The sequence below is a fragment of the Cryptomeria japonica genome, chromosome 7 (genome assembly GCF_030272615.1).
Source record: "Cryptomeria japonica chromosome 7, Sugi_1.0, whole genome shotgun sequence".
NCBI classification, from domain to species: Eukaryota; Viridiplantae; Streptophyta; class Pinopsida; order Cupressales; family Cupressaceae; genus Cryptomeria; species Cryptomeria japonica.
The window spans coordinates 155,602,334-155,618,248 of record NC_081411.1 but is presented as its reverse complement, the minus strand read 5'-3'; positions in this window follow the sequence as shown (position 1 = coordinate 155,618,248).

Here is a 15,915-nt window from a genome sequence, read left to right as displayed (position 1 = left end):
AACCTACTACAATCCTCCATGTAGTTGAAAGTAACCATGAAGTAGTTGTTTGCTAGCAACATAATCTCCATTTCCCCTTCTGGTACCTAGGTCCTTTGTGCCTAGTTTTCCAAAAACTGCAAAGAAACCCTCAATCCCCAAAACTTGCAATATAGCGAGTGTTTTGAAAAGTATTCAACATCTTCAGCTATCATCTCAAGAGGAATAACCACCCTCGGTTTCTCATTGCATCTCTCCAGACAACCATTAATCTTCATAATGCGAGAGCTACCAGCACTACCAGACCTCGATTCTGAGGAAAAATAATTTTTGTTAAAAGTATTCATACTAAGGGATGGGGATTTTGAGCCTACCACAACACAAAAATCCATGGCGGGCGGTGCCTTCGAGGCCTCACCACCAATACTTGACATTGGATCTCAAAAAAAAAAAGGGAACTCACACCCCAAAGGGGCATGCTAGAAGGCATGACACCCAAGGCCCCACCCCTCCCAACCACCACTGAGAGGTAGAGCCAACCGTAGCCCCCTGCCCCACATGAAACCCTTGGCCTGCAGAAAAACTTGAATCCCAACCGCGCATAGAAAACACCCCTCCCGCAAACCACTGCTCCACCCCCCACACCCTCGGGCACTCCCTGCCCTACACAATCCTCCACTACCCTCCCCCGATGCACCTACAAGCACTTCCACCCATGAGCTAGGGCATCAGTGCCCTAGCTTGACAACTAGCATTTCCCCGCATGCATGATGCCATCCTCATCAACCTTTTTCTTATTTTTCAATTAAAAGTCTTTTTCCTTCTCTTCATGATTAGTCACTTCCTTAATGATTATATTGGCTCAGGTTTTTGTTGTGTTACCAACCTAATTGATTTGTATTTAAGATCGATGAAGTTGTTTGTAAAGGTTGTTGACAAGATTGGTAGAAAACCTGTTGAGTGTGTGGTTGCCCAACCAGTGAATGGATCTACACTTTGAGTGAAGGCATATTGAAGCTTAGAAGGGTCTGATCAAGCAAATGTAGTGCTACTCAGACAGATCAAGAAAACCTGTTGTTTTCTACCAATTACAATAGAAGTAAAATCCCTTAACTGGGTAACCTCTAACAAGGTGGTCCGTTACCTTGGATTCTTAAATCCTCCAGCGAGGTTGCTCCTAATAGGGTATTGTGCTTCTAACAAGGCATATTTGTATATCCCTTAACCGGGTGATTCCTAACTGGAATTAGTTTTTAACATGACTTATTGTAAAGATCTAACAGGATTTGGCTCCTAACAGGGGGAACTTCGAAAGAGTTCAGATAGCTATCCTTGTGAGTCCCATCTCACCATGGTTTTTACCTATTTGGGTTTTCCACATATAAACATTTATGTCAAGTGGTGAATGCTTTTGTGGGGCTGTGATTTTATTTGTTGATTTGGTTAACTTCTAATAACGCATGTTAAGTAGAAGCATTGAGAGATGAATATGTTGAGTTAAGATTAAGCATTGTTGATGTTTACAAGATTAAAGGTTTTTATTGATAAAAGTTGTCATAACAGTTAAATCGGTTAATGTCAAGTATTCTTAAGAATATTGATTTTGACTGAGATATGTTTACTTTGTTTGACTGAGTTTGAGCTTGGGAACTTTCTATCAGTTTTTTAATATACTGATTCACCCCCCCTCTTAGTATTCTACTGAATACTTATTCTTTCATCATACCATCAATTGGTATCAAAGCTATCCAGGTCCTCTTAATCTAAAAGCCTAACAACTTGAGGAAAAGATCTCGTAGATCATGATGAAGAAAGAAGGTCCGAAGTTTAAAAAAGATAACTATAGAACATGGAGTGACAGAATGAAGATTTACATTAAGAGTCTTGGTAGTCAGTATTGGGATCATGTAGAACATAAGTATACTACACCTACTGGACCCCTAACTGATGATCAGAAGAAAGAACAACAAGAAAATCACCAGGCATTAGAAGCTATTATTAGTTCCCTGTTTGATGTTGAATATGTAGATGTTCATGGTCTTGAAACTGCATATGAAGTATGGAAGAAACTTGAAGATATCTATAGCGGTGATGAGCATGTCAAGATTGTTAAAGAAGAGAGTTTAAGAGGCAAGTTTGACGACATGAGAATGTCTGAAGGTGAGAACATCCAGTAGTATGGTCAAAGGATCAAAGAGATAGTTGGAGAGATAAAGAGTGCAGGAGGGAAAGTGGAAGATGCCACAGGTAATCGGTAAGATACTGAGAACCCTACTACCGGTCTATTCTATCTGAGTTATAGCTATTCAGGAGATAAAATCTATTGACAAGACAAAGGTAACTCTTGACTCTATTATTGGCAAACTTACTGCTTTTGAACTAAATGTCTATGATGGTAGTGTACAAAAATCAGAATCTACATTTAGAGCTTCTGTCTCTAACCCATCTGTGAGAAGAAGTAGAGATACTGACAATAGCTATGAATCTAGATCCAACAGAGATGCTGATGATGAAGACAACTTAGTGGAACTTGAAGCGTTGTTGATAAAACGACTGCCTAGAGGCACTGGTAAATATAGAGGTAAGCTACCTTTAAAATGTTTTGCATGCAACAAGATTGGTCATATAGCAGCAAACTGCCCTAATGGTAAAAATGAGACAAATTTAAGAAGTACAAGGGTAAAGGAAAGAGAGATTGTCTTGTAGCTATTGATAGTGGTATTACTGATGATGAATCTGATGATGATGATAGTAAAGATATTATGTTTGTAGCAATTAAGGAAGAAGTATCATACCGAAAGGCACTAGTATCCAGAATGGATAACTCTGATGATTGGATCATTGATAGTGGTTGTTCAGATCACATGACCGGTGATCAGAGAAAATTTCTTTCCCTGAAGGAATTTGATGGTGGTGTTGTCATATTTGGCAATGACTCACCCTGTATGGTAAAAGGTAAGGGAGTTATTTCTCTTAATGGGAAGAGCAGTGCTAATGATGTCTATTGGGTTGAAGGCCTAAAGCACAATCTGTTAAGTGTGGCACAACTTAATGACAAAGGTTACCCACTGGGGTTTAGAAATGGTATATGCAAAATCTTTGACAACAAAAGTGAATTGATTGCAACTGGGAAACAGACCAGAGGTAATTTATTTCATCTCAATCCTAAAGTTAGCAACTGTTTGATTGCAAAAATAGATGATAGTTGGCTTTGGCATAGGAGATTTTGTCATATAAATTTTGACAATATTATTAAAGTAAGCAAGTCTAAGACAGTAAGAGGTCTGCCTCATCTAGACAAACCGGTTAATCCTCTTTGTAAATAATGTCAACTAGGAAAGATGACTTCTTCAACTTTTAAGAGCAAGTCCTTCTTAGCAGAGAACTTGTTAGATTTGGTTCATACAGACCTATGTGGACCAATAAGAACAAGAAGCATTCAAGGTGACATATACTTCATGATCTTCATTGATTATTGTTCAAGGATGATGTGGGTCACATTCTTGAAGGATAAGAATGAAGCTTTTGGCAAATTCAAGGCATTCAGAGCCTTAGTTGAGAAAGAGAGTGGCAAAAAGATAAAATGTCTAAGAATAGATCAAGGCGGTGAATTCACTTCTGTAGAGTTCACTAAATATTGTGATGATAATTGTATCAATCGACAACTTTCTGCACCAAGGACACCACAACATAATGGTATAGCAGAGAGAAACAACCGGTCAGTGGTTGAAGCTGCTAGAACTATGTTGATACAAGGAGGTGTATCAAAATTTTTTTGGAAAGAAGCTGTAATTACAACTATCTACACAATGAACCGAGTTCTGGTAAAAAGTGGTAAGGACAAGACCCCATATGAGTACTACTATGGGAGATCACCTAATGTTATCTATTTTAAAATATTTGGTAGCAAATGTTTTATTAAAAGAGGTGACTATATAAGCAAGTTTGAAGCAAAGAGTGATGAAGGCATATTTCTTGGCTATTCCACCAAGAGTAAGGCCTATAAATGCTTCACCAACTGGACACAAAAAATTATTGAGAGTGCTGATGTTCATGTAGATGAATGTCCTGAAATTTCAAAAGGAACCAGTTCTGAGAAAAAGGATGAAGATCCTTGCATTTTACTTTTAGAACCTGAAACTGTTAAATCAGAAACCAGTAAAGTGAATTCCAATGTACTTGTTCAACTGGAACAAATAAATTTAGAGGAAGATGATAATGAAGAAGTTGAACTTGAAGAGAATGATCATGTTATTCCTAGGTATGTGAGACTGAATCATAGTTCTGGATAGATAATTGGGGATAAGGATGCTGGAGTACTAACTAGAAGGAGAATAAGAGAGAACTCTTTAATGATATCCACCTTTGAACCCAATGCTAAGGAGGCATTTGGTGTTGATCATTGGGTGAAAGCTATGGAGGAGGACTTGGAACAAATTGAGAAGAACAACACTTGGACCCTGGTACTCTGACCGGTAAACAAGAATGTTATAGGTACTAAATGGGGATTCAGAAAAAAGTTAAATGAAGATGATGTTGTAGTTCACAATAAGGCAAGATTAGCATGCAAAGGTTATGCACAAGAAGAAGGAGAAGACTATGGAGAAAATTTTGCATTAGTAGGAAGACTGGAAGGTGTCAGAACACTACTTGCATTTGCAGCTCATAATAATTTCAAAGTATAGCAGATGGATGTCCAGTCTGCATTCTTGAATGGGATACTGGAAGAAGAGGTTTATATAGAGAAGCCTGATGGTTATGCATTGACAAATAAGGAAGACATGGTATGCAAACTGCATAAAGCTTTGTATGGATTAAAGCAGGCACCTAGAGCATGGTATGAACGACTTCATACTCATCTGATGAAGATAGGCTTTGCTAGAACCAGTGATTACAACAACATTTATCTCAAGTCTGAAGGAGATGATATACTAATCAGTGAAGTATTTGTAGATGACATTATATTTGGAGGAAATGATGACATGAGTAATTGTTTTGCAGATGAAATGAAGAATGAATTTGAGATGTCATTAGTAGGGGAAATAATTTTTTTCATAGGCTTATAGATACTGCAGATGAAGAATGGTATTTTCATTACTCAATCCAAGTATGTGAAAGAGGTTTTGAAGGCTTTTAGTATGAGTGATTGTAAACCAGTTGGAACCCCAATGGTAACAAGTTGTAAATTGTCCAAGGAAGATGGATCTAATTTTGTAGATGAAAAGGAATTCAGGTCAATGATTGGCAAACTACACTATGTTGTTCACAATCGACTGGATATTTCCCATGTACTTGGTATTGTGGCTAGATTTCAGAAGAATCCAAATGAGGCACATTTGATGGCAACTAAGAGAATCTTTAGATATCTGAAAGGTACAACTGACTATAGATTATGGTATCCATATGGTGGAGATTTTGACTTGCAGGCATACACAAATGCTAATTGGGCAGGAAATAATGATGATCAGAAGAGTACTACCAGTGGAGTATTCTTTCTAGGAGGAAGGCTAGTCTCATGGAGTAGTAAAAAGCAGAGTTGCACTTCACAATCTACTGCTAAAGATGAATATGTAGCAGCTTATATGAATTGCACACAAGATATGTGGATGAGGCACATTTTGGAAGGTTTGAAGATGAAAATATCAGAACCTATTAAGATTTTGTGTGATAATACAAGTGCAATAAACATATCTAAAAATCCTGTTTTGCACACAAGGACTAAGCACATTGAATTGAAATATCACTTCTTGAGGGAAAAAGTTCAAAGTAAAGATGTTATCTTGGAGCATGTTTCTACCAAGGAGCAGCTTGCAGATATCTTTACCAAACCTTTGCCTAAGACCACTTTTGAGTATCTTAGAAGTCAATTGGGGGTTGTCCCTCTTCATGAAGTTAGTTGAACATGATGCTGATTACATCAGTCCCTAAATTACTTGTAGAATATTATATTGATTGATGAAGGAGTGGATGTATTCCATAGGGGGAGCATCAAGTTGCAAAATGATGTTGATGCATAGTGAGAGCAGAATTACATGTTTTACTTTCACTTTGGCATTGCTGTCAAAGGGGGAGAAGAATTATGTGATTTAGGAGAAGAATTATGTGTCTGATAAGGTGAATACTTGGTAATGTAAACTAGGATTCCTATCCACCAATCTCAACAACAATCAAAGGCATTGATATTTGTATTGCCATCAATGCCAAAGGGGGAGATTGTTGGTATTTTGAGTTTATTGGCATTTTGCATAGAGATTGCATTAATGATATGTTGTCATTGATGTCAATTGGACCGGTAAATGGTATTCATGTTATTGCTCATATTGGCTAGTAACCAATAAGAAGAGAGTTGTAGAAGATGTTGTAACCGGTATGTAAAGTTTATGAGTTGAACCAGTGAACCAGTGTAAAGGGTCAAACCTATCTTTGTAATGTAATCGGTAAACCCTATCAGCTGTTAAACCCTAACTGATCAAGTTTGTTGGTTTATTATCTGATGAGTGGTAATGACGGAGACACATGTGATCATTGTATGGGGATAAATTCAAATTGGTTTGGCGCGCTTTCTTATTGTCTAGGGAAGGAGCAAAGTGGATTGCATTTAATACACAACGTGTGATGACTTACAAAGTCTAATGGAGCGGTGATCATGGAGCAGTTGGAATTATCTTGAAGAATGTGAAGAGATTGTCATGATTTCTAATGGTCAAGATTGAACTGACTTGTTTGTAATCTCAATGATGAGAATTAGGTTTTTGTTGTGTTACCGACCTAATTGATTTGTATTTAAGGTCGATGAAGTTGTTTGTAAAGGTTGTTGGCAAGATTGGTAGAAAATCTGTTAAGTGTGTGGTTGCCCAACCAGTGAATGGATCTGCACTTTGAGTGAAGGAAGATTGAAGCTTAGAAGGACCTGATCAAGCAAATGTAGTGCTACTCAGACATATCAAGAAAACCTATTGTTTTCTAACAATTACAATAGAAGTAAAATCCCTTAACCGGGTAAGCTCTAACAAGCTTAGTTACTCATTAAATCCTCTAACAAGGTGGTCCATTAGCTTGGATTCTTAAATCCTCCAGCGAGGTTACTCCTAACAGAGTATTGTGCTTCTAACAAGGCATATTTGTAAATCCCTTAACCGGGTGATTCCTAACCAGAATTAGTTCTTAACATGACTTATTGTAAAGCTCTAACAGGCTTTGGCTCCTAACAGGGCAAACTTCGAAAGAGTTCAGATAGCTATCCTTGTGAGTCCCATCTCGCTGTGATTTTTACCTATTTGGGTTTTCCACGTATAAACATTTGTGTCAAGTGGTGAATGCTTTTGTGGCTGTGATCTTATTTGTTGATTTGGTTAACTTCTGATAAGGCATGTTAGGTAGAAGCATTGAGAGATGAATATGTTGAGTTAAGATTAAGCATTGTTGATGTTTACAAGATTGAAGGTGTTTACTGTTAAAATTTGTCATAATAGTTAAACTGATTAATGTCAAGTATTCCTAAGAATATTGATTTTGACTAAGATATGTTTACTTTGTTTGACTGAGTTTGAGCTTGGGAACTTTGTATCATTTTTTCAATATACTGATTCATCCCCCTCCCTCAGTATTCTACCAGATACTTATTCTTTTATCATACCATCACTAAGAAGCTCCAAACATATGATTGGGAGCAGCTCCAGAATGTTACAAGTATTGTAATCACTTAACTTAATCAATTTGTAGTTTGTTTATTTATAAAATTTTCAATTTAAACTTAATAGAAAGCAAGAAAGAATATTGAATGTCTCCAATTTGTCTTTAAGTTTTATTTTGCTTCTGCTATGTGTTGACAGTGATTGGCAAATCCAAGTTACAATCTCAGAGGTTTATTTGTTTCTTATATTTAGGGATTTGCATCAAATCTTAGTCTCTACCCCTTTATGAGAATTTCAAATTTTCTACATGTTATTAAAGCTTAGTCTTTGCCCCTTTTTGAGAATTTAAGATTTTCTACATGGTAAGAGCCATTTGGCCCTAAATCCTTATGAGATTGGGCATTTTTTTTTGGTATCAAGTTTTATTGTGTAAGAGATATGGTTGGAGATGAAGAAAGACACCATTGAGCTAAAATAGTTGTAAAAAGACACCAACCTTGATTTGAGCAAAATAAGATTTCATGAATCTGTTCCCAAAAGTTAGGCTTGATTTTTTGAGACTAGGTAGTATCAATTCGCCAGGGTCCTCTGAATTCCTCATGGTCAAAATTTGAACCTATTAGTCTCTAAGAATTATGTTGATCCTCTTAAACATAGCTCTACACATGTTTCTTGCATATAGAAAGACGGGGGAAATTGTTAAGAATAGTGGTTTGCCTAAGTCAAACCCTAGTTTAGGAATTAACCTTGAATGATGAGGATGATTTTTTCTTTGAATGTAATTACATGTATTGTATGAAATGGCATGAAAAACACAAAACGCTAATCACACACACACATGCTTGCATAAGAATTGGCATGACCTTTTTCTCCACAATGGTTGAATGATGAATATGTTGCCTTGAAGATATTTGAAAATGCTTGATGATGAATATTTCATAGATGCATGAATATCAGGGATGGAGACTTGGATTTCTTAGGATGAAAATAGTTTAATAAATTTTCATTATATAGGGTCTTCTAGGTAAATTACTGATTAGGTTGACCATCAATGATCATGTGGACACCCAAAGATCAAATATTATGAATGAGATAAAATGTCAACCCCATTTCAGATTGGGGTTTGATTGAGTGGGACCATGGCATTTTTTAGCACAATGGTCTAGATTAAGGCATTACATGCCTTGGTCCCACCATAATCAAGACGAAAACAATGTCAAAAGAGCTGGGTATTCCATGGGAGGACCCACAAAAGGTTGTCCATGGCCTCAAAGCTAGAGAATATGCACAAATGGATTAAGAAAGGTGATGAGGACAGGACATGCTAAAGTAGGGGCACAAACATGAGGTGTAAATTGGAATGATGACAATTTAAGATACTATAGATGCAAAATCTAGGCTTTCAAGAAAGTATCGATTGAGGAGGATGTGTGTTGAGATATTTTAAGGTAAAGGATAATTTTGGGTAAATGAAATATTTAATTAATGCTTTAAGGCCATAATTAGATAAAAAATATTCACCAAGTTTATAGAAATATGCATTGTATTTGATCAAGACGTGATCATTGTGGACAATTTGTATACTGACTTCAAGCTCACTCATAGCTTTATTGTGTGCTAGTTTGTTGTATCTTCATATGGAAATTATGGTAAAATATGTTTATGACAAAAATATCGATAATATAGAACCATGTAATTCTATGCATTTTTTTCACACATTACTAATTAGCCTAGGGAGTGAATTTCTTAGGTACCTCAAACAAAATGACTCCATCCATGACAACGCACAGAACTTAAACATCACACTATGTCAATAATGGTAATCTAATTCTACTCTATTGCTATTTATTTGTATTCCTATATTCTTATATGCATGTTTGAGTGGAAGGTTATTCTATTTTAACAATTTCTAAGATATCATAATAATTTTCTTATTTCCACATATGATGCAAAATATAGGCTTTCAAGAAAGTATCAATCGAGGTGGAAGTGTGCTAAGAGATTTTAAGACAAATGATAATTTTGGGTAAAAGAAACATTTAATAAATGTTTTCATGCCATAATTAGATTTGAAACTCATAAGTTCATAAAGCTATGCAGCGTATTTGATCAAGACATGGTTATTGTGCATAATTCTTTTGTTAAAGGATCCATTGCATGGTCATATTGACTATAAGCTCACTCATAGCGCCTTTCTGTACCAATTTATTTTACCTTCATAAATAAATTGTGGTAGGTAACGTTTATGATAAAAGAATTGATAATATATAACCATGCCATTCTAAGCACTTTTTCACACATTACTAGTTATCCTATCATATACATTTGTGTACTCTAAAATATTTGCCCAAAGTTGTTCCTTTAGATTAGGCATATGACCCCCAATACAGCATAGCTTCATAAGTGTTTGGAAGAGATTCAATTATCAACAGAATCCCTATAACTTATACTAGTTGATATGATTGAGCATATTTTAGAGATTGTCCAAATTTCTACTTCTTCACTATAATTATTCATGAATCGTCAGTGGAGTTGTCCATGTGAACATTGGTTATCCTAGAGTTATCCAATGCACTATAGAACACCCAATTTACATCAAATGAATATTGGAAGAAATAAATATTTGTTATTAATTTTAAACTAATTGTAGACATTCACCAAAGATAAATTGGGATATATATATATGTACAGGTAACATTATAAGAGATATTACACAAGTAGAAATAAACTGGACCTAGAAGGTGCATTCAAAGTGTATTATGTAATTTAGACTATTCAAGATAGGATTAGATGATAACTTCAATTCAAGGTATGTATTATTTACACATGCATGCAAAATAAATTATATTATGCATTCAATTACTAGTAGGGTGACATGCATGATAAATAAGCCCCAACAATGTACCAACCTAACATTTGTTTATGAGAACATAGAATATTTTGGTTTATAATTGAAGTGACTATATATGTTTGTTTAAAACTTGTGCAAGTAACTAGAGGGTGATGGACTTGAGCATGCCTTGAGTGATGATTATGGAGTGCTATGTCAATACATATGGACAAGTAAAGTGTTTAGCCTTGGTTAGTTGCAAATATAGTAGGATGGCTAATAGACACCCATCATGTGATTTAGTCAAATGTATAATTTGACCTTTAATATATGTATAAATTGGTCACTTAGATTCATATTTGTGTCTAAAAATATTATTATGCTAAAGAGAGCCATTGCATTTTTTCTCCATTCAAAGAAAATGGGGCAATGAATGCTAATTACTTGATGTCAAATACAAATTGAATCTAATGTAAGATTATTCAAATGTTAATAAAGTGTGATGGAACATATATTAATAATTTAACTTTTTTATGTTTCTTTGACAATAAACATCAAAATCTAGACATAAGATGAGAATTGATAGATGTTGATTTGTTAATTCTTATGCCTAATACTAGTTGAGATTAAATTATAATTGATGCATAACAATTAAAGTGGCATTGTTTTTTACATGATTATCATATCTACTTGAAATTATGTTAGGATGATGTCTCTAAATACAAAACTCTAAATATATGCAATTTGAAACTTTTGACATAATGTATGACAATCATATTTTGATATTAATAACCTTGATATATTTTTGTGTAAATATTAAAATGAGAAATATATGTAGTAATGAATGGGTGAACTGGATTAAGAGTTGTGTCACTTCTACCTCTTTCTTGGTCATTATCAATAATAAGCCTTCAGAGTTATTTGGATTTTCTTGGGGTCTCTATGAAGGAGATACTTTATCTCTCTATCTATTTATTATCATAGCTAAAGGCATTAGAAGATTCATTAAGTCTTGGGTCTCCCAAGGCTTTATTTAGGGTTGGAATTGGGATAATGGATTGCCAAATCATTCCCACTTGTAGTTTGCAGATGATACTGCTTTGATGGATATAACCTGAATTCAAGAAGCAGATAATTTTAGACAAACTTTGGATATTTATTTAGATACATCAAGATAAAATCTCAATGAGTAGAAATATTCCATATATCTTTTAATACTCTTGAGCCTATTCAGATATGGATTGCCAATATTTTTATTTCAAATTGGTTCTCTTTGTTTACTTTATCTTGGTATTTGTTTAGTTGCAAGGGTAGGCAACTTAGAGAGTGCTAGCAAGAGCTATTGGATAAGTTACGTAGATCACTAAACTCATCAATGGCTCTCCATTACTGGAAGGGTGACTCTTCTAAGGTCAATAATCCAATCTCTCCCTATTTACAAGTGTTTTGTTCAGTTTGACTCCTTCATGTTTTATTAAGTAATTTGATGCTCTTTCTTGCCAGTTCATCTAGGGTGGCATATTTCTTACTTTTAAGTGGAGTTTAGTTGTGGAAGACAATTTGTAGGCCACAAAAAGGAGGCTTAGTGTTTATTCAATGGATCCAAATGGGCAAGTTCTAGCTACTAAATTATTTTGGCAATGGTACACTAGTCAAGATTAGGTTTGGGCTAGAATTCTTAGTAATAAGTATATAATAGGAATTGACAGATTAGATAATCCTCAATGTCACCCTGAGGGGAAGGGATCTAAGATTTGGCATACTTTGAAGACTGGGAAAAGTTAATTAAATAAGGGTTTTTAAATCTTTAATAAGGGCTCAAAAGCTCTATTTTGTCTTGATTCCTAGGATGGCCACCCTCCACTTCTTTCAATGTATATGCACTTATAGTCTCTTTGTGATAGTTATATTGCATCTAGATGGCATATGGTAGCTGATTATAAGACTATGTAGTATTTGGGATAAACAAATATTTGTAGATGGAAAGACCCCTAGGAATGGCCACCTAGAGAGATAGAGGGAACTTGACAAGAATCAACTCAGATTCTTTGTAGTAGGGACTGTACTTATATTTTATAGACAAATATCCTAGCATGGGGTAAGGATTTGACTGATATGTACTTGGTGGCTTTGGGGTACTTGGATCTTGATAGGTAGATGTTTGGAAGAGGAGTTCCATGGTGGAAACAAGTGTGAGACAAATTTGTTGGTCTAAGTTCCATTTTTTCTTGTGTTTGGTTTTTCAAAATAGATGTCTTTCTTGGGATAATTTGTGAAAGTGTGGCTTCTAAGGACCTTCAACTTGTGTGCTCTATCTCAATAGTGATGAATGTACTTCTCATTTTTTCTTTCAGTGTTATTTCTCTAGAAAGATTTGATATCTCTAGTGGGCAGTTTGGAATCAAGCCTATCTAGATGCATTCTCATTAGATGAGTTTTGGGATAGATTAGATCAACCTCTAGTTAAGAACTCTTTTCTTTAGGTTGCTTGAATTAATGGGCTTTCTTTCATTATATGGCATCTTTGGTGAGAATGAATTCGTAGGATCTTTCAAGATGGAAAATTGGATATTCAACAATTATGGTGAAAAAATGTTAATACTCTTTAGGACACAATGTTGGATAAGTATGATCTTTATAAAGCACTAGATCCTAGCGAGGTGGCCATAATTCAATGGTTGAGTTTTATAGATCAAGAAATTGGTAGTTCTACTAGTATAAAATGTAAGCAGGTTAAAGAGAATCGGTGTAGACAGTCTAAGTGAAAAATTGACCGAGTGGGCCGATGGATTTCACCTCCTCAAGAAGATCCAAAGGTAAATACCGATGGCTCTTCTAGAGAATCCTGGTCATCTAGGTAAAGGTTGTATTAACAAAGATAGTTCTAGTTTTGTTCAGATAAATTCTTTTCTATTTATAAAGGGTTTCATACAAATAACTTCATGGAGGTCCTCACTATCTTGTATGCAATGGAGAGAGTTTGTGTTATTGGTTGGAAAATGATTATTTGTGAATTTGATTCACAAGTGGCAGTGAATATTTTGAATGGGAAACACTTGGATAATGCTAATTGGCATTTATATGTGGTTATTTGATAGATTCTAAGTTTGAGTAATTCTTTACAATCTATTACTTTTTGTCATATTCCTAGAGAATGGAATGGAGTAACGAATTTCTTGGCAAAATGGGCATTTGATGGAATGTAGGGTTGGAATATTATAGAAAGGGAACATTGGCCCTTGGATGTATCTCATATGTTAGAGCAATTAGTTGGGAAGGATAGGAATGGATAATTCATTGTTCTTTATTGGGCTATTGAACATTGTTGCTTTGTAATCTTCATACTTGTTTAATAAATTTTTGCCCAAACTATATGAAAAAAAAATCTAATCTAAAACTAAGAATATTATGATTATATATCAAAATACCCAATTCAAAATTTAAAAAATTCTTTAATATTCATAAATTAAATGCTTTTTTGAAACTCGAATCTTTATCATAGCTTCTATTGTTTTGACGATTGTGTATTCTGAAGGAGCCCAGCTGATCTCAAGAAGACCAGAGGTCGATAGAATCCTGATAAATGTGGCATTTTCTATGCAGATGGGATACCCATGATACAGATTTGTATTTCATATTGCTTTTCTTTTTCTTCATTCCTCTTAATTCTTGCGGTTTTTGTTTTTCCTTATAGCGGATTAGAAGATAAAATTTGTTAGCTTAACTGATTTTCTTTAATGGAAATCTTTAGGTTCTTCGAATAACTGTAAGAAACGCGCTATAATCACATGGATTATTTTGCATCAGTAGTTGATTTTACAACCAGGATAGATTTTTAAATCCGGATGATTTTATTTCTCTTCTTGAATCATAATTATGACTTTAAGTCATCTTGCCTCTGCTCAAACAGCATAAAAACCATCAGGGCTAATTCAAGTACTGTAACTAAGAAATCTTTGAATTAAAATGTCCCTTGCTTTAAAAACATTAAGAAAGTCTATGACATGCCGGCATGCTCTACCAAGTGAGCTTGATGTTGGTGAATGATGACATATTCAGGAGATCCAAACAAACAGTGGGGAAAGTAATGTTCAATTCCAATTTTATTAAGTGCTTAGTAGATTGAATTGGAAGTAGAGTAGGCACAAAGTGTAACAATTCAGAGCTTTCTTGTATTTGGAATGTTGTCCATCTTTTTTCCTTGAGATCATATGTAAACCAATGAGTGCTTCCAGTCTGAATGGAAAACTTGCCTTTGGTAAGCAATTTTTTCTTAATTGTAACTATTGGAACATATCTTGGTCTAGACATTTCAAGCAATGTGAACAAGGAAAGACCATTCTCAAATATGCATGTTCCATGTACACTTGGTTGTGGTACAGTTTGACATTGAACCCATCTCATTCCAACTCCTCTTTCTCCCACCATTTTCAAAAATGTAAAATTCTTATCTCTGGGATGCTTTGTTATTGCAATTAGTTGTTGTTCCTCATCATACCCTTCAACATTATGCAAGGAGGCTATGGGAATTTCACCATTCCAGACCCACTTTTCTCCATCAACATCAAATGTCATAACCCTCATAAGTTCAGGGTCACCTTTACTGATATGATAAACTCCCATCCAATAACATTCAGTATATTGAGAAGAAGCTTCCTGTGGTAACAATATCTGTTTCCACTCATCTTTGTTTGAATTGTATATCCATGTTTCAACCTCATCTTCCTTCTGTTGTACAATAACTATTTTGCAGCATTGAGACTTTTTGTCAAACAGTACTGCAGTTGATGAAATAGGGCTCATTGAACAAGGAAGTGGTATTATTTTAGTACGGTCATTAAGAGGGTTCCAGATTAAGAATCCATGACCACCATTGTTTCTTATAGAAAAAAGAAGAAACCCATCTCCATAAGCTACCAGTTTTGTTATTCTTGAACATAGTGATCCCTTCAATTTCTTAAACATAACAGGCTTGATAACTCCATTTTTCCTATCTGAAGAACCCATGGAATAAGTTTCCACACTAGATAGTGTCCAGTTTTGTTGAAGCTCCAAAAGGATTGGGGAAGAGAATTGAGCTTGGAGACATATAAAATGGGCAGTTGAACATAATGATTTCCATTTTTTACATACAGAATACAATCTCACGCAATCTGAAATTGGTAGCCTTGCAAGAATCATCTCTAACAGATGATCTGGAAATTCCTCCCATAGATTATCCATTGAAAAGTTGAAAAAGGAAAGGTCAGGTGGTGAAGGATACCTAGAGTTTGTGCATTTAGAGGCACACAAACTCTAATCTTCTCAGAGATTTCAACCATCTTTAGTTAATACACTTAAAAAAAATCAGTAATATAACGAATCTTGAAATTTATTTCTATTTTGAGACAAGAAAGAGGCTGTGAGAAATCCAAACGGCCATACATCGAAAGCTCTTCTTCCCTTTTCACCTTCTATATTCTGAAATGGAAG